This window comes from Hyla sarda, chromosome 3 (genome assembly GCF_029499605.1).
Source record: "Hyla sarda isolate aHylSar1 chromosome 3, aHylSar1.hap1, whole genome shotgun sequence".
NCBI classification, from domain to species: Eukaryota; Metazoa; Chordata; class Amphibia; order Anura; family Hylidae; genus Hyla; species Hyla sarda.
The window spans coordinates 375,371,023-375,394,492 of NC_079191.1; the positions used below are offsets into that span (position 1 = coordinate 375,371,023).

The 23,470-nt window shown below is 46.6% G+C and overlaps 1 long non-coding RNA gene across 2 annotated transcripts in view; it reads right to left on the reverse strand.

The window, feature by feature from the left end:
• The window catches only part of LOC130362813 (uncharacterized), a 78,717-nt gene extending 55,467 nt beyond the window's left edge, over nucleotides 1-23,250 (reverse strand). Inside the window, exons 1-2 of one of the 2 annotated variants that reach the window (XR_008891581.1) lie at nucleotides 23,070-23,250; nucleotides 4,161-4,252 (exon numbers count right to left, since the gene is read on the reverse strand). This is a non-coding gene — a long non-coding RNA (uncharacterized LOC130362813). The remainder of the gene's footprint in view (nucleotides 1-4,160; nucleotides 4,253-23,069) is intronic. The other variant, XR_008891580.1, reaches the window with a different exon arrangement.
• Between the last annotated feature and the right edge of the window lie 220 nt (nucleotides 23,251-23,470).

The window sequence follows — 23,470 nt, forward strand, 5'->3', positions numbered from 1 at the left end:
AATGCCTCCTCCGCTCCGTGCTGCCGGTGTGTTGTCTTCTGGCTCTTACTACAGTGCCGCGGGCGTGCCCGCGTGACCTATGACCACGGCCGCTCACCTGACTGGTCACATGACTGCACCTCCCGCATGGCTCTCTATTCTTACCCCCGGTGGCCATATCTGCCTCCATACCTCCACAGCCGCACAATAGGCCTATGCAATGTCCCGATCCACACATCTCATCAGAGGAAAGCGCCCCAAGCTCCACCGAGCCACCAATTCATCCTCTCCAGCTCGGTCCCCAGAAATCACCCGGTAGGAGGGAGAGAGTACATGGAGCGAGCAGAGCCGACGAGCTCACATCCTCTCATCACATGGCCATGCCACTGTAGATTTATTATGGTTCAAAGCTTCATGCAGTATTGAATTCGTAGATGTTTTCTTTCTGAAAACATCAGTTGCAAGACTCCCATTTTGTTCTTTCATTATTTTAAAATCTGAAAAATCTATCTAGTGATGGCTATATATATATGTCAGTTTAATATTGACATCTTTAGAAGTCAGGGTTTGCATGAACAATTCCAAGTCTGACACGGACCACTGCCATATTAACAAAATATCATCTATATAGCGCAGCCAGCACTGCACATGGCTCATGAACTGTACCCCGCCACACTACAAGCTCCCGCTTCCAGGCTCCTAGGAACAGGTTTGTGTACGACGGGGCACAGGCCGCGCCCATGGCAGTGCCGCGCTTCTGTAAATAAAAACCGTCTTTGAAAGTAAAAAAAATTGTGGCTTAATATAAAATGTAACAATTCCAACAAAAAATGGCAGAGGTCCCTGTCCAAATTGCTTGTTTCAAGAAAGAACTTAGTCACATTTAATCTATCTACATGTTTTATACACGTGTACACAACTCAACGTCTGCTGTGACTAGGAGCATATCCTCCTCCCAAAAAATCCCATCAAGCCTCCCAAGCACATCTGTAGTGTCCTTAACATATGAGGGTAATGTTTCCACCAAAGATTTTAAGTCTATTTCAATGTATTTACAAACAGCATCACATACTCCGTCTATACCAGACACTATAGGATGGCCGGGAGGGTCGAGGGGGTACTTGTGCACTTTTAGGATTAAATAGAATGTTGGGATCTATAACATAGGGGACTATAACATGCAATACCTTGATTGCAGACACTGATCTATGCAAAGTCTATCCAACCACATGGCTAACGTCATTGCTTGGTCAAGGGTGTCAGGTGAGGGATAAGTCACTAACATGTCCTTTAGGGTTTCAGATAACCCCAGTCTGAACTGACCAACAAAAGCTGGTGTGCTCCACTTGAAGGCCACACACTACTTTCTGAATTCAGCACAGTATTCCTCCACTGGTCTGCGTCCCTGTTTAAGTCCCAAACCAGCAAATAGTCAGTCCACAGAGGACAACTCAGGGGCATTTGGATTAAGGGAAAATACCCATTTGTTGGGACCCCCTTGCAGAAGGGACATAATTCCCACTCTCTGGGCCTCAGTGCCAGAAAAGTAAGGTCTCAGACGAGAGTATAACTTCCAATTTTCACAGAAGGTTTTAAACATTTTCCGGTTACCCAAAAAACGATAAGGGAGACTAACTAATGCTGACTGTGACACAGAAGACTCACACTGCTGAAGCCTTTCAGACAAATCCTGAATCAGCTGATTCAAGCCCTGCATTTGTTCTACCAAAGCAGACATAGCTTCCATAATGCAGGAGCAAGAAAATGCAGGTATGTGGGCCTGTGAAAATGTCATGTATGGGCAGGAAGGGAGTGCAGTACTGATCTCACCCACTCCTTCTATCCCTGACTACTTGCTATCTGCCCTAAATAGCAGATTGACAACCACGGTAACAGACCCTCCATAAATATGTGATGGAAGTCACTGTCAACAAAATAAACTCACAATAAAGAGACAGGTCAAGATACAGTAAGGGAGCACACAGACTAACAGAAATAATACCTAACATACACACACAATAAGTCAATGTCCATTAGCCAAGTCAATACTAGGAGTTGTCAAAGGTGCCAAGTCGCAAATACAGAGAAGAGTCAGGAAGCCAAGCCAAAAAGTCACAAATACTTGAAGATCAGGAATACAGATAATAAACGCTAGTTACTTGAGTGAGCTCTTTCACAGAAAAGGCCTGAAAGCAGACTACAGGTTTATGTAGGCAACACACAGGTGAACTTTCAAGGTCAGTTGACCAGCCCAAAGCTAGGTGTAGCCACAGCACCCAGATAAACAAACACTTTCAGGGATGTTTAACCCTTCAGGTTCTTACAGTATAATAGCACACATGATCACATGGATGAACATTTCTACAGATGTTTGTTCCTGATAATTGCTTGGTCTAATGACACCAGCAAATGCCATTTTTATTGACTGACAGCATGTTTTATGAAAAAAATAATAATAATAGTTTTTCAGCAGCACATTTCCCATGTGAACATAGAATGTGCTTCTGACAAACAATGGTTGCCTGTGAGTGTAGGGGTTTGAATGAACAATCGAAAGAATGATTATTCAACCCTCTCCTAATAGTTGACATGTGTAAATGAAAGAACATAAGCACCAAGTAACTTTTAGATCATTGATCAACACTGATTATGTGCTGGTTATCTACCTGTGTACTAAAACACTAAAGAACGCTTATACCCAAGTTCATTTCTGACATGCAACCATATAGACCCACGAATCTTACGTTCTACCACATCCTAATTGAGCTCTATTGGATTAAAATCTGGTGACTGTGGAGATTTTTGGAGTACATTAAATTTATTGTCATATTCAAGAAAACAGATGATGTGAGCTTTGTGACATTGTGCATTATTCTGCAGGAAGTAGCCATCAGAAAATGGGTCCACTGTGGTCATAAAGGGATGGACATGGTCAGCAACAATACTCAGGTAGGCTGTCACATTTATACTATGCTCAACTGGTACTATGGGGCCCAAAGTGTGCCAAGACAATGGGGGAGATTTATCAAAACCTGTGGAGAGATCGCTTCTTTCCTTTTTCAGAGGCCTTCTTAAGAATCTAAGAAGCAAGCTGATTGGTTGCTATGGGCAACTTTGCATCTCCACAGGTTTTGATAAATTTCCCCCAATGTCCCCCACACCATTACACCATCACCACCAGCCTGAACCATTGATACAAGGCAGGATGGATCCATGCTTTCATGTTGTTTATTCCAAATTCTGACCCTGCCATCGAAATGTCACATCTGGAATGAAGACACAGCTAATCAGACCAGGCAATGTCCTTTCAGTCTTCCATCGTCGAATTTTGGTGCATGTGTGAATTGTAGCCTTAGTTTCCTGTTCTTAGCTGACAGGAGTTGTCTTGCTCATGTGATTGGCTGATTAGCTATGTTAACAAGCAATTGGACAGGTGTACCTAATAAAGTGGAGTGTGGAGGAAGGGGGGCTGTGGGAGGATGGGGGGCTGTAGCAGTGTGGAGGATGGGGGGCTCTAGCAGTGTGGAGTATACTACGGCTTTAGGTCCGGTTACAAAACCGCATACGGGTCAAAACTGAGCCGATTGGAGTCACTGTTTGACTCCGGTCGGCTCATTAAAGTGAATGGAGTCACAAGCTGATCCGGCTGGGGTACAGGAGCACCAGGTTTGCCCCTCCCCCCGCCAGATCCGGCACCCGTATGTAAAAAACGAGGTGTGAATGCACCCTAAGATAAGTTTGTGAGCTTAAACTAATTTTCTTCAGGACTAAAAAGCATGACCTAACACCATTTAGAATCTTATAAACAACATAATGACATCATAGCAGTGCAGAAAAATGTAAGCAATACATTTTACCCTGATACCTTTCCCACCCTATCCCGTGATTTCTCCCCAACAGACAACATACACTCTAGTACTAAGAATGGAGATACCGTATTTTTCACCATATAAGACGCTCCGGCATATAAGATGCACCCAATTTAAAAGGAGGAAAATCTAGAAAAAAAAGATTCTGAACCAAATACAATGTAAAGTATAGGACAGTGATCTTCAACCTGTGTACCTCCAGATGTTACAAAACTACAACTCCCAGCATGCCAGGACATGCTGGGAGTTGTAGTTTTGCAACATCTGGAGGTCCGCAGGTGGAAGACCACTGGTATAGGAGGTAATACTCACCTGTCCCCGCCGCTCCGGACCCATCATCGCTCGTCACCGCTGCCCTTTGGATAGGGGATAAGATGCCAGGGGCGGAGTACCCCTTTAAATTTCTGTAACAGAACAGCCAGGTGTGAATGAATATAACTTAAAATTTTGCTTTTTTTTTTGATTATATTTTACCTAGATCTTTTGCAGTTGAAGTTATTACTTTCTGAATGCCTTTCACTTGTCATTTGTGTTCTGCTATCAATCCTGCAGTGACCTCTCTAAACAACTAGATCCCCTTGATATCCTATTCATACAGTGCTCAATAGGAAAATGACTGTCTCAGTTCAGTTGCCAATTACCAGAGCTACAAACTACAAATAGAAATGGTTTCCTTGATGTAGACGATCTGCGTTGTCCTTGAGTTTTCAGAGAGCCTGATCAGAAGACCCTCAATCCCATCTATATAAATATATATGTACATCGTTTTTTTTATTAGTCTTTGTAAATCCTAATTAGTTACATTATGGGGGCAAATACGTTCCAGTTAGAAAAATAACTGGAATAACACATTTTTATTTTTTGTATCTTTTTTTAGGACTTGTTCACATTGATGTTGTCCCCTGTTAAAATGAGCCCATTTACAACCCGTTTGAGAATTTTTCAAATGGGTTACAAACGGCTGTATAAGAATCCTATTGATGTCAATGTTTTTTTTTTTTTTTTTTTTTACAATCCTTTATCACCCTTTTGCACCCATTTGCATGCAGTATTTTTTTCTCCAGTCAAAAATAATGGAATAGAACAGATATTCTAAATTTATCATTGAAGTCTATGGGTAACGGATTCAAAACAGATTAGCCTTTAATGTCTCCGTCTGCACTTGTTTTTTCAAATCTGTTTTGGATCCGTTATTACTTCTGAGCATGCTCAGAAGAGGTGTGAGGAATCAGGAAGTAGCCAGACAATAATAAAAACGGAAAATAAATGGATTAAAAACTGATCCAACAGAATGCCACTTAATGGCATCCTTTTGCATCAGTTTGCATCCGTTTGTTAGTGTGGTCCGTTTAGCAGCAATGACGGGAGAATAGCGGGACAAGAGAGAACGGCGGTGTGAACCTAGCCTTACTTGTGTCTTACCTTTTTCTGTATTTAGAAAAACAGACAGGGAGAGTCGTAAATCCAGCATTAGGTATAGATTAAGATATAAGACTAAGTCTATGTTGCCATACAGTTTTTGGGCTGCATTTCTGGCTAAGGGCTCGTTCACAGGGACTCATCCGCAGCGTAAAATACACTGCGGATCCACTGACGATGGACCCTACAGTGTTGCCTATTTCTGTGTCTGCTCATAGTGGCAATCGCTGCTATGAGCAGACACGCTGCGATGTGCGAGTCGCCGCGCGCACACGCAGAATACTCACACACATAATACTATAATCATTAGGAGGTTTGTTCAATAAAATTTTAATTGTGCTCTTAATAGTTGATAACATGAGAATTATGCTGACTGTTATTTACATCAATTATTTAGATAAATGAGAAAAATATAATTTGCATAATAATTTGGAACAGGGTGTAAATGACTGCATTTGTGAAAAAATGTATAACTATGCTCTCACTTCGGGGAAAAACTGAAAATGACAGATCGATTGGAAAAGTAGGTAAACGTTGGTGCATGTTTGGTGCACGGTATTTATAAATGAGAATTAAATGCATTTTTCCATGTTCTTCTACATATGTCTTCTTGTATGTCTTCTTGTATTGTACAACTATGAAAACATTACATGATGTCATGTAAGCTTGTTTAATAAACTTTGATTAAATGGGCACTGTCAGAATTAAAAACATTTCGTATGTTGTACATTTCGGCAAACATTATCCTTTCTAATATACCTCATCTCCTTTTTATAGAAATTATAGCTTAAAGTGTACCTGTAGTTTTTCCATAATGTAGATAATACAATTATATGTATATTTGCAATATACATTGGTTAAAAATATGCATGTTTTGGGTGAAAAAACTATGTCCCTGTGGCAAATTGCCTGTGTGTCTCTGTGAGGAGCCAAATACAGCAATTAAGGGCAGGACAAGTGCACAGAGCCCTGCTTGTCTGCACTGCACAGTGCCCTACTTGTCCTCAGTGCATAGGGCCCTGCTTGTCCTCAGTGTACAGAGCCCTGCTTGTCCTCAGTGTACAGATCCCTGCTTGTCCTCAGTGTACAGAGCCCTGCTTGTCCTCAGTGTACAGAGCCCTTTCTTGTCCTCAGTGTACAGAGCCCTGCTTGTCCTCAGTGTACAGAGTCCTACTTGTCCTCAGTGCATAGAGCCCTGCTTGTCCTCAGTGTACAGAGCCCTGCTTGTCCTCAGTGTACAGAGCCCTGCTTGTCCTCAGTGTACAAAGCCCTACATGTCCTCAGTGTACAGAGCCCTGCTTGTCCTCAGTGTACAAAGCCATTCTTGTCCTCAGTGTACAGAGCCCTGCTTGTCCTCAGTATACAGAGCCCTGCTTGTCCTCAGTGTACAGAACCCTGCTTGTCCTCAGTGTACAGAGCCCTGCTTGTTCTCATGTGTACAGATCCCTGCTTTTCCTCAGTGTACAGAGCCCTGCTTGTCCTCAGTGTGCAGAGCCCTGTTTGTTCTCAGTGTACAGAGCCCTGCTTGTCTGCACTGCACAGTGCCCTACTTGTCCTCAGTGCATAGAGCCCTGCTTGTCCTCAGTGTACAGAGCCCTGCTTGTCCTCAGTGTACAGATCCCTGCTTGTCCTCAGTGTACAGAGCCCTGCTTGTCCTCAGTGTACAGAGCCATTGCTTGTCCTCAGTGTACAGAGCCCTGCTTGTCCTCAGTGTACAGAGTCCTACTTGTCCTCAGTGCATAGAGCCCTGCTTGTCCTCAGTGTACAGAGCCCTGCTTGTCCTCAGTGTACAGAGCCCTGCTTGTCCTCAGTGTACAAAGCCCTACATGTCCTCAGTGTACAGAGCCCTGCTTGTCCTCAGTGTACAAAGCCATTCTTGTCCTCAGTGTACAGAGCCCTGCTTGTCCTCAGTATACAGAGCCCTGCTTGTCCTCAGTGTACAGAACCCTGCTTGTCCTCAGTGTACAGAGCCCTGCTTGTTCTCATGTGTACAGATCCCTGCTTGTCCTCAGTGTACAGAGCCCTGCTTGTCCTCAGTGTACAGAGCCCTTCTTGTTAAGCACTGCGGAATCAGTAGGCGCTATATAAATAAATTATTATTATTGTTCTCATGTGTACAGATCCCTGCTTGTCCTCAGTGTTCAGAGTCCTGCTTGTCCTCAGTGTACAGAGCCCTTTCATGTTCTCATGTGTACAGATCCCTGCTTGTCCTCAGTGTACAGATCCCTATTGTCCTCAGTGTACAGAGCCCTATTGTCCTCAGTGTACAGATCCCTGCTTGTCCTCAGTGTACAGAACCCTGCTTGTCCTCAGTGCAAAGAGCCCTGCTTGTCCTCAGTGCACAGAGCCCTGTTGTCCTCAGTGTACAGAGCCTTGCTTGTCCTCAGTGCAAAGAGCCCTGCTTGTCCTCAGTGCACAGAGCCCTGCTTGTCCTCAGTGTACACAGTCCTGCTTGTCCTCAGTGTACAGAGCCCTGCTTGTCCTCTGTGTACAGAGCCCTGCTTGTCCTCATTGTACAGATCCCTGCTTGTCCTCAGTGCAAAGAGCCTTGCTTGTCCTCTGTGTACAGAGCCCTGCTTGTCCTCAGTGCAAAGAGCCTTGCTTGTCCTCAGTGCACAAAGCCCTGCTTGTCCTCATTGTACAGAGCCCTGCTTGTCCTTAAGGTACAGAGCCCCAGACCCCTACTTGTCCTGAGTGCACAGAGCCCTGCTTGTCCTCAGTGTACAGAGCCCTGCTTGTTCTCAGTGCACAGAGCCCTGCTTGTCCTGAGTGTACAGAGCCCTGCTTGTCCTCAGTGTACAGAGCCCTGCTTGTCCTCAGTGTACAGAGCCCTGCTTGTCCTCAGTGTACAGAGCTCTGCTTGTCCTCAGTGTACAGAGCCCTGCTTGTCCTCAGTGCACAGAGTCCCAGAGCCCTACTTGTCCTCACTGCACAGAGCCCTGCTTGTCCTCAGTGCACAGAGTCCTGCTTGTCCTCAGTGTACAGAGCCCTGCTTGTCCTCAGTGCACAGAGCCCCAGAGCCCTACTTGTCCCCAGTACACAGAGCCCTGCTTGTCCTCACTGCACAGAGCCCTGCTTGTCCTCAGTGCACAGATCTTTGCTTGTCTTCAGTACACAGAGCCCTGCTTGTCCTCAGTGTACAGAGCCCTGCTTGTCCTCCCTCATTGTACAGAGACCTGCTTGTCCTCAGTGCACAAAGCCCTGCTTGTCCTCATTGTACAGAGCCCTGCTTGTCCTCAGTGTACAGAGCCCTGCTTGTCCTCAGTGTACAGAGCCCTGCTTGTCCTCGGTGTACAGAGCCCTTCTTGTCCTTACTGCGCAGAGCCCTGCTTGTCCTGAGTGTATAGAGCCCTGCTTGTCCTCAGTGTCCTCAGTGTCCTCAGTGTACAGAGCCCTGCTTGTCCTCGGTGTACAGAGCCCTTCTTGTCCTTACTGCGCAGAGCCCTGCTTGTCCTGAGTGTATAGAGCCCTGCTTGTCCTCAGTGTACAGAGCCCCAGACCCCTACTTGTCCTCAGTGCACAGAGCCCTGCTTGTCCTCAGTGTACAGAGCCCTGCTTGTTCTCAGTGCACAGAGCCCTGCTTGTCCTGAGTGTATAGAGCCCTGCTTGCCCTCAGTGTACAGAGCCCTGCTTGTCCTCAGTGTACAGAGCCCCAGAGCCCTACTTGTCCTCAGTGCACAGAGCCCTGCTTGTCCTCAGTGCACAGATCTTTGCTTGTCTTCAGTACACAGAGCCCTGATTGTCCTCAGTGTACAGAGCCCTGCTTGTCCTCAGTGCACAGAGCCCTGCTTGTCCTCAGTGTACAGAGCCCTGCTTGTCCTCAGTGCACAGATCCCTGCTTGTCTTCAGTACATAGAGCCCTGCTTGTCCTCGGTATACAGAGCCCTGCTTGTCCTCGGTGTACAGAGCCCTTCTTGTCCTTACTGCACAGAGCCCTGCTTGTCCTCAGTGTACAGAGCCCTGCTTGTCCTCACTGCATAGAGTCCTGCTTGTCCTCAGTGTATAGAGCCCTGCTTGTCCTCACTGCACAGAGCCCTGCTTCTCCTCACTTCACAGAGCCCTGTTTGTCCGGTCGGCTCATTAAAGTGAATGGGTTTCGGTGCTGGTCCGGTTGGGATACGGGAGAGCCTGGTTTTGAAATTTCCCAGCCAGACCCAGCAGCCGTAGTGCCTAAACATGATGTAAAGGCAGCCTTACAGAGCAGCTTGCAGTGATTGGATGGAGAGACCCAGCACAGCACTGCAGATTTAGGGAGGAAGTGAATGCATGGTGAGTAAAGGAGGGGTCAGTGCTTACCATGAATATGTCCCTGGATGTCAGAATGAGTGCAGAGCAGAGGGATTTGTGAGCCAAATACAGAAGCTAGACATGTAGAAAAGACATGTAAAGCATCTTCATGACCTAGTGAGTAACCTATGGCAGCATTATTATTTTCTGTGATATGCAGGTACACAACGGTGATGGTATAATCCTGGGATAACCCCTTTAATAATATTTTTCGTGTGATTATCCTTTTAAAGTGTAGCTGTCATTAGCAAAGATGATTTATATAATGTAGAAAATTAAAAAAATTAATCAATGTACACTGCTCAAACAGAGAACACTAAGATAACGCATCCTAGATCTGAATGAATACTACTTTCGTCTTTACATAGTTGAATGTGCTGACAACAAAATCCCACAAAAATTATCAATGGAAATCAAATTTATCAACCCATGGAGGTCTGGATATGGACTCAAAATCAAAGTGGAAAACCACATTACAGGCTGATCCAACTTTGATGTAATGTCCTTAGAACAAGCCAAAATGAGTCTCAGTAGTGTGTGTGGCCTCCAAGTGCCCATATGACCTCCCTACAATGCCTGGGCATGCTCCTGATGAGGTGGCCTCCTGAGGGTTGTCCTCCCAGACCTGGACTAAAGCATCCGCCAACTCCTGGACAGTCTGTGGTGCAACGTGGCGTTGGTGGGTGGAGCGAGACATGATGTCCCAGATGTACTCAATCGGATTAAGGTCTGGGGAACGGGCGGGCCAGTCCATAGCATCAATGCCTTCCTCTTGCAGGACTGCTGACACACTCCAGCCACATGAGGTCTAGCATTGTTTTGCATTAGGAGGAACCCAGGGCCAATCGCATATGGTCTCACAAGGGGTCTGAGGATCTCATCTCGGTACCTAATGGCAGTCAGGCTACCTCTGGCAAGCACATGGAGGGCTGTGTAGCCCCCCAAAGAAATGCCACCCGACACCATTACTGACCCACCACCAAACTGGTCATGCTGGAGGATGTTGCAGGCAGCAGAACGTTCTCCACAGCGTCTCCAGATTAAGTCACGTCTGTTACATGTGCTCAGTGTGAACCTGCACAGGGCACCAGTAGCGAATTTGCCAATCTTGGTGTTCTCTGGCAAATGTCAAATGTCCTGCACAGTGTTAGGTTGTAAGCACAACCCCCACCTGTGGACGTCGTGCCCTCATACCACCCTCATGGAGTCTGTTTCTGACCGTTTGAGTGGACACATGCACATTTGTGGCCTGCTGGAGGTCATTTTGCAGGGCTCCTGCACAAAGGTGGAGATAGCGGTCCTGCTGCTGGGTTTTTGCCCTCCTATGGCCTCCTCCACGTCTCCTGGTAGCGCCTCCATGCTCTGGACACTACGCTGACAGACACAGCAAATCTTCTTGTTACAGCTCGCATTGATGTGCCATCCTGGATGAGCTGCACTACCTGAGCCACTTGTGTGGGTTGTAGTCTCCGTCTCATGCCACCACTAGAGTGAAAGCACCACCAGCATTCAAAAGTGACCAAAACATCAGCCAGGAAGCATAGGAACTGAGAAGTGGTCTGTGGTCACCACCTGCAGAACTACTCCTTTATTGGGTGTGTCTTGCTAATTGCCTATGATTTCCGCCTGTTGTCTGTTCCATTTGCACAACAGCATGTGAAATTGATTGTCAATCAGTGTTGCTTCCTGAGTGGACAGTGTCATTTCACAGAAGTGTGAATATATAAAAAGTTTTTGCACACCACAGGTACACTTTAAATATCTCAATTATATGAGATCGTTTAATAAAATTTGGAAGTAAATTCCCCTTTAATTTACATGGGTCAGAAAGGTTTATCGATTGTTTCCCAGTCTTGTGACGTCCGGTTATTATTTACTGTAATATTCTGGGAGGTTTAGCTGCCCTGAAACTCAAGGTCAAGCAAGCGCATGAATCATCATTTGTCAAGTGATAGAACTCATGGCTGCTGAGCTATTCCCCAGTTACTGCAGGGAAACTCAGCAGCATGTAAGATTGCTTTTTCTAGAACATTTACCTACCTCAGCACTGGAACTGCAATGAGGAACATTTCCACACTTTTATTATTCCATGCTGTTGTTTTACCTCATCTGCATAGTCTACAGCACATGACCGAAAAAGAAGCCTATTTATATCTCTTGCCTATGTTCTCCGGTATTGCAGCATAATGTGCTTTCAAATTGTTATCTACAATATGTTGCAATTTGGTCCCAGATTGGTGACCTCTATGTCGCACCGTACGCATGTTCCTATGGCAGACATATGGATGCATTAGAATGGCTAATCTTGATACGCACATGTTGTTCATATACTGCACGCCGATACTGTATATGTAAATGAACATTGTTCTCCGCGTTGCGATTCTTGAGATCAATCTTCAGTTTTAGGATTCAGGACATTAGACATTCATAAGAGACTTTGAGCTTTTATTTTAAATGCTCTGAACTTTTTAGTCTAATGAAAATGTACAAGTACTATTGAATATTTTTTTCATTTAAAGTTGTTATCAGTTGTTATGGGTAACTGGTCACCTGTTCTCTGCACAGATTTTGATAAATCTCCCCCCGTCGTTTTTATTTTGTTTAATTTCCGTATTTTTCGCCGTATAAGATGCACTTTTTCTTCCCCAAAAATGGGGGGAAAAAGTTGGTGCGTCTCATACGGCGAATACACACCTATCACGGCGGTCCCTGCGGCCATCAACGGCTGGGACCCGCGGCTAATACAGGACATCACCGATCGCGGTGATGCCCTGTATTAACCCTTCAGACGTGGCGATCAAAGCTGACCGCCACGTCTGAAGGGAAAGTGACACTAACCCGGCTGCTCAGTCGGGCTGTTTGGGACCGCCACGGTGAAATCGCGGCGTCCCGAACAGCTTACAGAACACCAGGAGGGACCTTACATGCCTCCTCGATGTCTGCTCCGTGCCGGGATCCCCTGCCTGGCCGGCGCTCTCCTTCAACGTCATCACTTCGTCGCGCACGCCGTCCCGTCATCCAATAGGAGCGGCGTGCGTAGCGACGTGATGACGGTGATGGAGAGCGTGGATCCCTGGGAAGAAGACGTCCGGAGCGTCGGGGACACCACGGCGACGCGGCCGCAGCAATGGAACGACATCCAGGGCAGCGGTGACGAGCGGTGACGGGTCCGAAGCGGCGGGGACACGTGAGTATAACCTCCAATACCAGTGGTCTTCAACCTGCGGACCTCCCGATGTTGCAAAACTACAACTCCCAGCATGCCCGGACAGCCAATTGCTGTCCGGGCATGCTGGGAGTTGTAGTTTTGCAACATCTGGAGGTCCGCAGGTTGCAGATCACTGTTGGGTTCAGAATCTTTTTTTTTTTAGATTTTGCACCTTTAAAATTGGGTGCGTCTTATATGCCGGTGCGTCCTATAGGGTGAAAAATACGGTAGTATGCTTAAAATTGCCCTCTTCTTACCCCTATAACTTTTTTACTTTTCCGTATACCCCTGTATGAGGCCTAATTTTTTTTCACCATGATCTATAGTTTTGATTGCTATCATTTTTGATCATCTTTTATTCCATTTTTTTCAGATGAGATGTGATCCCAAAAACAGTCTGCCATTTTTTTTCCATTTACGTCATTTATTATGTAGGAGGAAGAAAAATGTTAATAGAACTCATCGATTTGCTCCTTTCTGACATATGTGGCTAGTGCATATACTCAAGGGGCATTATCAGAGTTTTAGTAGCGATCTCCTACAGTGTGTAATACAAATCAGTGGTGCTGCAGACCACTGGTTGTTCATTGCTACTTACTTGTAAAGCGAATTGCTATCAGTGACCTATTTAATACATAATACACCAGTAACACCAGGAGGTTGTGGTTTTAACAAGTGGGAGAACAAGAATGACATGGGAAAGGATTTAGGAGTCGTAGTTAATAGTAAACTTAGCTGTAGTGACCAGTGTCAGGCAGCTGCTGCCAAGGCAAATAAAATCATGGGGTGCATCAATAGGGGCATAGATGCCCATGACAAGGAAATAATTCTACCGCTGTATAAATCACTAGTCAGACCACATATAGAATACTGTGTACAGTACTGGGCACCAGTGTACAAGAAAGATATAGGGGAGCTGGAAAGGGTTCAAAGACGGGCAACCAGAGTAATACGGGGAATGGGAGGACTACAGTATCCAGAAAGATTATCAGAATTAGGGTTATTTAGTTTAGAAAAAAGAAGGCTTAGGGGAAACCTAATAACTATGTATAAATATATCAGGGGACAGTACAGAGATCTCTCCCATGATCTATTTATACCCAGGACTGTATCTATAACAAGGGGGCATCCTCTATGTCTTGAGAAAAGAAGGTTTCTACACCAGCACAGACGGGGGTTCTTTACTGTAAGAGCAGTGAGACTGTGGAATTCTCTGCCTGAGGAGGTGGTCATGGTGAACTCTGTAAAATAATTCAAAAGGGGTCTCGATGCATTTTTGGAGAGTAATAACATAGCTGGTTATGAATACTAGATATATAGGGACAGAACGTTGATCCAGGGATTTATTCTGATGCCATATTTGGAGTCGGGAAGGAATTTTTACCTCTAGTATGAGGGTTTTTTGCCTTCCTCTGGATTAACTCAGTAGGGACTCATTAGGGTTATAGGATGAACTTGATGGACTTTGGTCTTTTTTCAACCTTATGAACTATGTTATTGTTACTTCTCATTAAACATTTTATGGATGCTTAATAAAGCTAAGTTTTAGGGGGTGGGAACACATAAGGGTATTAGTGACCCAGGGCTTGTCCCTTGGTCAAAGGTGAGTTGATAATATTTACCCTGACCCATCTTGGGGTATTGTTTGTAATTGATTGACAAGGTAAGGTACAGGTATAGGAGTAAGACCGTCACTCACTCAATTGTATCCTACGAATGTTCCTTTAAGGTTCTTGATAAAGGATATGTCATGTCTTTTGTGACCTACACTTCCAGAGTTCTAAACCAAATGTCCTTCAGATTCAAAGTGTCCCAATCTATTCCATGTCATATCACTGATGACCGATCCTGCATATCTCATATCATCTTGACGTCCTGCTTCTCACATTGCAGTATTTCAATCTTCAGAATCGTTCTACAGCTTGCTTCCTGCAAAACAGCTTCTGCAGCAATTGGGACCACATGTATACTATGGGACCACATGTATACAGCACAACGCCCTTCCTTACATGAGTGGCTCATTCTCCAGTACTGCATTGAAATGTCTATTCTGGTGTATGTCCATTCCAATAGAAAGGGAAAGAACTGGGTTGTAAGGCCTTTCTTATGAGTGCCTTACTTAGTCTGGCCTCTCCCCTTTGACCTGTCTGGCATTGGTATTAGCTCCAGGCAGTTTAGCCCATAGGATCCACGCAAGCTCCCTCACCATGTCAAGGTGAAGGCACCAAGAGGGAGCCCCCCCATCCATTATACCCCCCTCAACTTTCCTCACCATTCTCTTCCCTAATACAAACTTCTAACCTTTACCTTTCCTAAAGACTTTTTCACCTACCCAAACTGTACAATTCCCTTTCCTAATACACACCTCACATACCCCCCCCCCCCCCCCACGCGCATATGTAAAGGCGAAATCAGACATGAAGACATAAGATTTGTTAATATAAAAACAACTAGCTTGAAGATCTTGGATCCCAATGTGTTTCTTACACATTATGGACACATTAAAGGGGTACTCCGGTGGAAAACTTTTTTTTTTTTATCAACTGGTGCCAGAAAGTTAAACAGATTTGTAAATTACTTCTATTATAAAATCTTAATCTGTCCAGTACTTATTAGCTGCTGAATACTACAGAGGAAATTCTTATCTTTTTGGAACACAGAGCTCTCTGCTGACATCATGACCGCAGTGCTCTCTGCTGACATCTCTGTCCATTTTAGGAACTGTCCAGAGTAGGAGAAAATCCCCATAGCAAACATATTTTCCTAAAATTCCTAATTCCTAAAATGGACAGAGATGTCAGCAGAGAGCACTGTGGTCATGATGTCAGCAGAGAGCTCTGTGTTCCAAAAAGAAAATAATTTCCTCTGTAGTATTCAGCAGCTAATAAGTACTGGAAGGATTAAGATTTTTTAATAGAAGTAATTTACAAATCTGTTCAATTTTCTGGCTCCAGTTGATTTAAAAAAAAAAAGTTTTCCACCGGAGTACCCCTTTAAGGGTTCACGTTCTTTAACCCCTTAACGACAATGGACGTAAATGTACGTCATGGTAACTTGGCACTTAGCGCACCATGACATACATGTACGCGCCGACATGATCCAGTGCTCGCGTCATGCCCGGCAGGTCCCGGCTGATATCAGCAGCCAGGGACCCTCCGGTAATGGCGGACATCCGCGATTGCGCGGATGTCCGCTATTAACCCCTCCGATGCCGTGATCAATACAGATCACGGCATCTGCGGCATTGCGGTAGTTTCAATGGACGATCGGATTGCCCGCAGTTCTGCTGCGGAGATCCGATCATCCAGCATGGCGACCGGAGGTCCCCTCACCTTGCTCCGGCCGTCTCCCGGGGTCTTCTGCTCTGGTCTGAGATTGAGCAGACCAGAGCAGAAGATCACCAATAATACTGAGCAGTGCTATGTCCTATACATAGCACTGCACAGTATTAGCAATCAACTGATTGCAATGAATAGTCCCTATGGGGACATAAAAAGTGTAAAAAAAAAAAAAAAGTTAAAAAATGTAAAATAAAAAAGTTAAAAAATGTGAAAAATCCCCTCCCCTAATAAAAAGTAAAATGTCCGTTTTCCCCATTTTACCCCCCAAAAAGCATAAAAAAATAATTAATACACATATTTGGTATTGCCGCATGCGTAAAAGTCTGAACTATTAAAATATATTGTTAATTATCCCGTACGGTGAACGGCGTAAACTTAAAACATTTTTAAAAAGTCCAAAATTGCTGCTTTTTTGTCACATTTTATTTTTAAAAAAATTAATAAAAATGAATAAAAAGTAAAACCTAAGCAAAAGTGGTACTGATAAAAACTACAGATCATGGGGCAAAAAATGAGCCCTCATATCGCCCTATATACGGAAAAATGAGAAAGTTATAGGTGGTCAAAATAGGGCAATTTCAAACATACTGTCACGATGCCGGCTGGCAGGTAGTGGACCCTCTGTGCCAGAGAGGGATTGGCGTGGACCGTGCTAGTGGACCGGTTCTAAGCCACTACTGGTTTTCACCAGAGCCCGCCGCAAAGCGGGATGGTCTTGCTGCGGCGGTAGTGACCAGGTCGTATCCACTAGCAACGGCTCACCTCTCTGGCTGCTGAAGATAGGCGCGGTACAAGGGAGTAGGCAGAAGCAAGGTCGGACGTAGCAGAAGGTCGGGGCAGGCAGCAAGGATCGTAGTCAGGGGCAACGGCAGAAGGTCTGGAAACACTGGCAAGGAACACACAAGGAACGCTTTCACTGGCACTAAGGCAACAAGATCCGGCAAGGGAGTGCAAGGGAAGTGAGGTAATATAGGGAAGTGCACAGGTGAAAACCCTAATTGGAACCACTGCGCCAATCAGCGGCGCAGTGGCCCTTTAAATCGCAGAGACCCGGCGCGCGCGCGCCCTAGGGAGCGGGGCCGCGCGCGCCGGGACAGAACAGACGGGGAGCGAGTCAGGTAGGGGAGCCGGGGTGCGCATCGCGGGCGGGCGCTACCCGCATCGCGAATCGCATCCCGGCTGGCAGCAGGATCGCAGCGCCCCGGGTCAGAGGACGTGACCGGAGCGCTGCAGCGGAGGGAGTGAAGCGAGCGCTCCGGGGAGGAGCGGGGACCCGGAGCGCTCGGCGTAACAGTACCCCCCCCCTTGGGTCTCCCCCTCTTCTTGGAGCCTGAGAACCTGAGGAGCAGACTTTTGTCAAGGATGTTGTCCTCAGGTTCCCAGGATCTCTCTTCAGGACCACAACCCTCCCAGTCTACTAAAAAAAAATTTTTCCCTCTGACCTTTTTGGCAGCCAAAATTTCCTTGACCGAGAAGACGTCCGAGGAGCCGGAAACAGGAGTGGGAGGAACAGATTTGGGAGAAAAACGGTTGAGGATGAGTGGTTTGAGAAGAGAGACGTGAAAGGCATTAGGGATACGAAGAGAAGGAGGAAGAAGAAGTTTATAAGAGACAGGATTAATTTGACACAAAATTTTGAAAGGACCAAGATAGCGTGGTCCCAACTTGTAGCTAGGGACACGGAAGCGGACATATTTAGCGGAGAGCCATACCTTGTCTCCAGGGGAAAAAACGGGGGGAGCTCTTCTTTTCTTATCCGCGAACCTCTTCATGCGTGAAGAAGCCTGTAAGAGAGAATTTTGGGTCTCTCTCCATATAATGGAAAGGTCACGAGAAATTTCATCCACAGCGGGCAGACCAGAGGGCAAGGGGGTAGGGAGGGGGGGAAGAGGGTGACGGCCGTACACCACGAAAAATGGGGATTTGGAGGAAGATTCAGAGACCCTGAAGTTATACGAGAATTCGGCCCATGGAAGGAGATCTGCCCAGTCATCCTGGCGGGAGGAAACAAAATGTCGCAAATAATCACCCAGGATCTGGTTAATTCTTTCTACTTGTCCATTGGACTGGGGATGATATGCAGAGGAAAAATTTAATTTAATCTTGAGTTGTTTACAGAGAGCTCTCCAGAATTTAGACACGAATTGGACCCCTCTATCCGAGACAATCTGCGTAGGCAACCCGTGAAGACGAAAAATGTGTACAAAAAATTGTTTAGCCAACTGAGGCGCAGAAGGAAGACCAGGAAGAGGGATGAAATGTGCCATTTTGGAGAATCGATCAACGACCACCCAAATAACGGTGTTGCCACGGGAAGGGGGTAAATCAGTAATAAAATCCATACCAATCAGAGACCAAGGCTGTTCGGGGACAGGCAGAGGATGAAGAAAACCAGCGGGCTTCTGGCGAGGAGTCTTATCCCGGGCACAGATAGTGCAGGCTCGCACAAAGTCCCCAACATCCGTCTCCAGAGTCGGCCACCAATAGAAGCGGGAGATGAGTTGCACAGATTTCTTGATGCCCGCATGACCTGCGAGATGGGAGGAGTGACCCCATTTGAGGATTCCGAGGCGTTGGCGTGGAGAAACAAAGGTCTTTCCTGGAGGAGTCTGCCTGATGGAGGCAGGAGAAGTGGAGATCAGGCAGTCAGGTGGAATGATGTGTTGCGGAGGGAGATCAACTTCTGAGGCATCCGAGGAACGAGAGAGAGCATCGGCCCTAATGTTCTTATCGGCAGGACGAAAGTGAATCTCAAAATTAAATCGGGCAAAGAACAGAGACCACCGGGCCTGGCGAGGATTCAGCCGTTGGGCCGACTGGAGGTAGGAGAGGTTCTTGTGGTCGGTGTAGATAATAACAGGAAATCTTGATCCCTCCAGCAGATGCCTCCATTCCTCAAGTGCTAATTTAATGGCTAGAAGCTCTCGATCCCCGATGGAGTAGTTCCTCTCCGCTGGAGAGAAGGTCCTAGAGAAAAAACCACAAGTGACAGCATGCCCGGAAGAATTTTTTTGTAGAAGAACAGCTCCAGCTCCTACTGAGGAGGCATCAACCTCCAATAGGAAGGGTTTGGAAGGGTCAGGTCTGGAGAGCACGGGAGCCGAAGAAAAGGCAGACTTGAGTCGTTTAAAGGAGTCTTCTGCTTGAGGAGGCCAGGACTTGGGATCAGCATTTTTTTTGGTTAAAGCCACGATAGGAGCCACAATGGTAGAAAAATGTGGAATAAATTGCCTGTAATAATTGGCGAACCCCAAAAAGCGTTGGATAGCACGGAGTCCGGAGGGGCGTGGCCAATTTAAGACGGCAGAGAGTTTGTCTGGATCCATCTGTAGTCCCTGGCCAGAGACCAAATATCCTAGAAAAGGAAGAGATTGGCATTCAAACAGACATTTCTCAATTTTGGCATAGAGTTGGTTGTCACGAAGTCTCTGAAGAACCATACGGACATGCTGGCGGTGTTCTTCTAGATTGGCAGAAAAAATTAGGATATCGTCCAGATATACCACAACACAGGAGTATAACAGATCACGAAAAATTTCATTGACAAAGTCTTGGAAGACGGCAGGGGCATTGCACAGTCCAAAGGGCATGACCAGATACTCAAAGTGTCCATCTCTGGTGTTAAATGCCGTTTTCCACTCGTCCCCCTCTCTGATGCGGATGAGGTTATAGGCGCCTCTTAAGTCCAATTTAGTGAAGATGTGGGCACCTTGGAGGCGATCAAAGAGTTCAGAGATGAGGGGTAAGGGGTAGCGGTTCTTAACCGTGATTTTATTAAGACCGCGGTAGTCAATGCAAGGACGTAGGGAGCCATCTTTTTTGGACACAAAGAAAAATCCGGCTCCGGCAGGAGAGGAGGATTTACGGATAAAGCCCTTTTTTAGATTCTCCTGGACGTATTCGGACATGGCAAGAGTCTCTGGGGCAGAGAGAGGATAAATTCTGCCCCGGGGTGGAGTAGTACCCGGGAGGAGGTCGATAGGGCAATCATAAGGCCTGTGAGGAGGTAGAGTCTCAGCTTGTTTTTTGCAGAAAACATCCGCGAAGTCCATATAGGCCTTAGGGAGACCGGTTACTGGAGGAACCACAGAGTTACGGCAAGGGTTACTGGGAACCGGTTTTAGACAGTTCTTGGAACAAGAGGACCCCCAACTCTTGATCTCCCCAGTGGACCAATCCAGGGTTGGGGAATGAAGTTGAAGCCAGGGAAGTCCAAGGAGAATCTCCGAGGTGCAATTGGGAAGGACCAAAAGTTCAATCCTCTCATGATGAGATCCGATGCTCATAAGAAGGGGCTCCGTGCGGAAACGTATGGTACAGTCCAATCTTTCATTATTTACACAATTGATGTAGAGGGGTCTGGCGAGACTGGTCACTGGGATGTTGGACCTGTTGACGAGAGAGGCCAAAATAAAATTTCCTGCAGATCCAGAGTCCAAGAAGGCCACTGTAGAGAAGGAGAAGGCAGAGGCAGACATCCGCACAGGCACAGTAAGACGTGGAGAAGCAGAGTAGACATCAAGGACTGTCTCACCTTTGTGCGGAGTCAGCGTACGTCTTTCCAGGCGGGGAGGACGGATAGGACAATCCCTCAGGAAGTGTTCGGTACTAGCACAGTACAGGCAGAGGTTCTCCATACGGCGTCGTGTCCTCTCTTGAGGTGTCAGGCGAGACCGGTCGACCTGCATAGCCTCCACGGCGGGAGGCACAGGAACAGATTGCAGGGGACCAGAGGAGAGAGGAGCCGAGGAGACGAAACGCCTCGTGCGAACAGAGTCCATATCTTGGCGGAGTTCCTGACGCCTTTCAGAAAAACGCATGTCAATGCGAGTGGCTAGGTGAATAAGTTCATGTAGATTAGCAGGAATTTCTCGTGCGGCCAGAACATCTTTAATGTTGCTGGATAGGCCTTTTTTGAAGGTCGCGCAGAGGGCCTCATTATTCCAGGACAATTCTGAAGCAAGTGTACGGAATTGTACGGCATACTCGCCAACGGAAGAATTACCCTGGACCAGGTTCAACAGGGCAGTCTCAGCAGAAGAGGCTCGGGCAGGTTCCTCAAAGACACTTCGGATTTCCGAGAAGAAGGAGTGTACAGAGGCAGTGACGGGGTCATTGCGGTCCCAGAGCGGTGTGGCCCATGACAGGGCTTTTCCGGACAGAAGACTGACTACGAAAGCCACCTTAGACCTTTCAGTGGGAAACAGGTCCGACATCATCTCCAGATGCAGGGAACATTGGGAAAGAAAGCCACGGCAAAACTTAGAGTCCCCATCAAATTTATCCGGCAAGGATAAGCGTATCCCAGGAGCGGCCACTCGCTGCGGAGGAGGTGCAGGAGCTGGCGGAGGAGATGACTGCTGAAGCTGTGGTAGCAACTGTTGTAGCATAACGGTCAGTTGAGACAGCTGTTGGCCTTGTTGCGCTATCTGTTGTGACTGCTGGGCGACCACCGTGGTGAGGTCAGCGACAACTGGCAGAGGAACTTCAGCGGGATCCATGGCCGGATCTACTGTCACGATGCCGGCTGGCAGGTAGTGGACCCTCTGTGCCAGAGAGGGATTGGCGTGGACCGTGCTAGTGGACCGGTTCTAAGCCACTACTGGTTTTCACCAGAGCCCGCCGCAAAGCGGGATGGTCTTGCTGCGGCGGTAGTGACCAGGTCGTATCCACTAGCAACGGCTCACCTCTCTGGCTGCTGAAGATAGGCGCGGTACAAGGGAGTAGGCAGAAGCAAGGTCGGACGTAGCAGAAGGTCGGGGCAGGCAGCAAGGATCGTAGTCAGGGGCAACGGCAGAAGGTCTGGAAACACTGGCAAGGAACACACAAGGAACGCTTTCACTGGCACTAAGGCAACAAGATCCGGCAAGGGAGTGCAAGGGAAGTGAGGTAATATAGGGAAGTGCACAGGTGAAAACCCTAATTGGAACCACTGCGCCAATCAGCGGCGCAGTGGCCCTTTAAATCGCAGAGACCCGGCGCGCGCGCGCCCTAGGGAGCGGGGCCGCGCGCGCCGGGACAGAACAGACGGGGAGCGAGTCAGGTAGGGGAGCCGGGGTGCGCATCGCGGGCGGGCGCTACCCGCATCGCGAATCGCATCCCGGCTGGCAGCAGGATCGCAGCGCCCCGGGTCAGAGGACGTGACCGGAGCGCTGCAGCGGAGGGAGTGAAGCGAGCGCTCCGGGGAGGAGCGGGGACCCGGAGCGCTCGGCGTAACACATACTAATTTTGTTAAAATGGTTTGAGATTTTTTTTAAGCGGTACAATTATAGAAAAGCATATAACATGGGTATCATTTTAATCGTATTGACCCACAGAATAAAGAAAACATGTAATTTTTACCAGAAAGTGTACAGCGTGAAAACAAAGCCTTCCAAAATTTGCTAAATTGCGGTTTTCTTTTCAATTTTCCCACATAAATAATATTTGTTTGGTTTATGGTAAAATAAGTGATGTCATTACAAAGTACAATTGGTGACGCAAAAAACAAGCCCTCATATGGGTCTGTGGATAGAAATATAAGAGAGTTATGATTTTTAGAAGGCGAGGAGGAAAAAAAGAAAATGCAAAAATAAAATTGGTCTGGTCCTTAAGGCCAAAATCGGCCTGGTCCTTAAGGGGTTAATACGACGCCTTTCCAAACTGTGTATCTACAGCCAAAGGCTGTCTGGGCATGCTGGGAGTTGTCGTTTTGCAACACTGTTTTACCCAACAGATTAGCACAATCTGTCACTCATATCACTTTACAGGCCAGATTAGGGTGCCCATATAATACTACAATTTAATAACTGCTGTTTCTGGGATGAAACTTTTTTGTTTTTCATTTAAGATTACTGCCATTACAAATGTCATGTGCAGATTGGTCTCATACATGGCCCCTAACATGAACAGCGCCCCCTTATCTGTCCTACACTGTACAATGTGAATACTTTCTCCCGTGTGTAATGTGGAAGGAGTAGCACTCACCAGTAGATAATCTTGGAAGCTCAGGAGATCTGTGCCGACCAACAGGCCTCTGTAAAAGGCAAAAATGCTCCGAAAACTGCTTCTCAGACATCACCAGACGTTGCCAGGTTGGTTACAATGATCATGGTGGTTGGTTTGTGACCTCAACGGCCGTAACAAAGAAAGCACTGACCAATCAGGAATGGAGGCACCAGTCACATGACCTCTTTACTGCAGCCAGTCGGCTTTCAGGGATTATGTTTACAGCTAGACAAATATAGTTATCAATTAAAGGCCTCTAAAAACTAAAAGAAGTGATCTGATTGGCTGCTATGAGCAACTGCACCACTTTTCCTCTGCACAGGTTTTAATAAATCTACCCCCTTTTCCTGAACACTGAAATCATGGAAACACAATGAAAG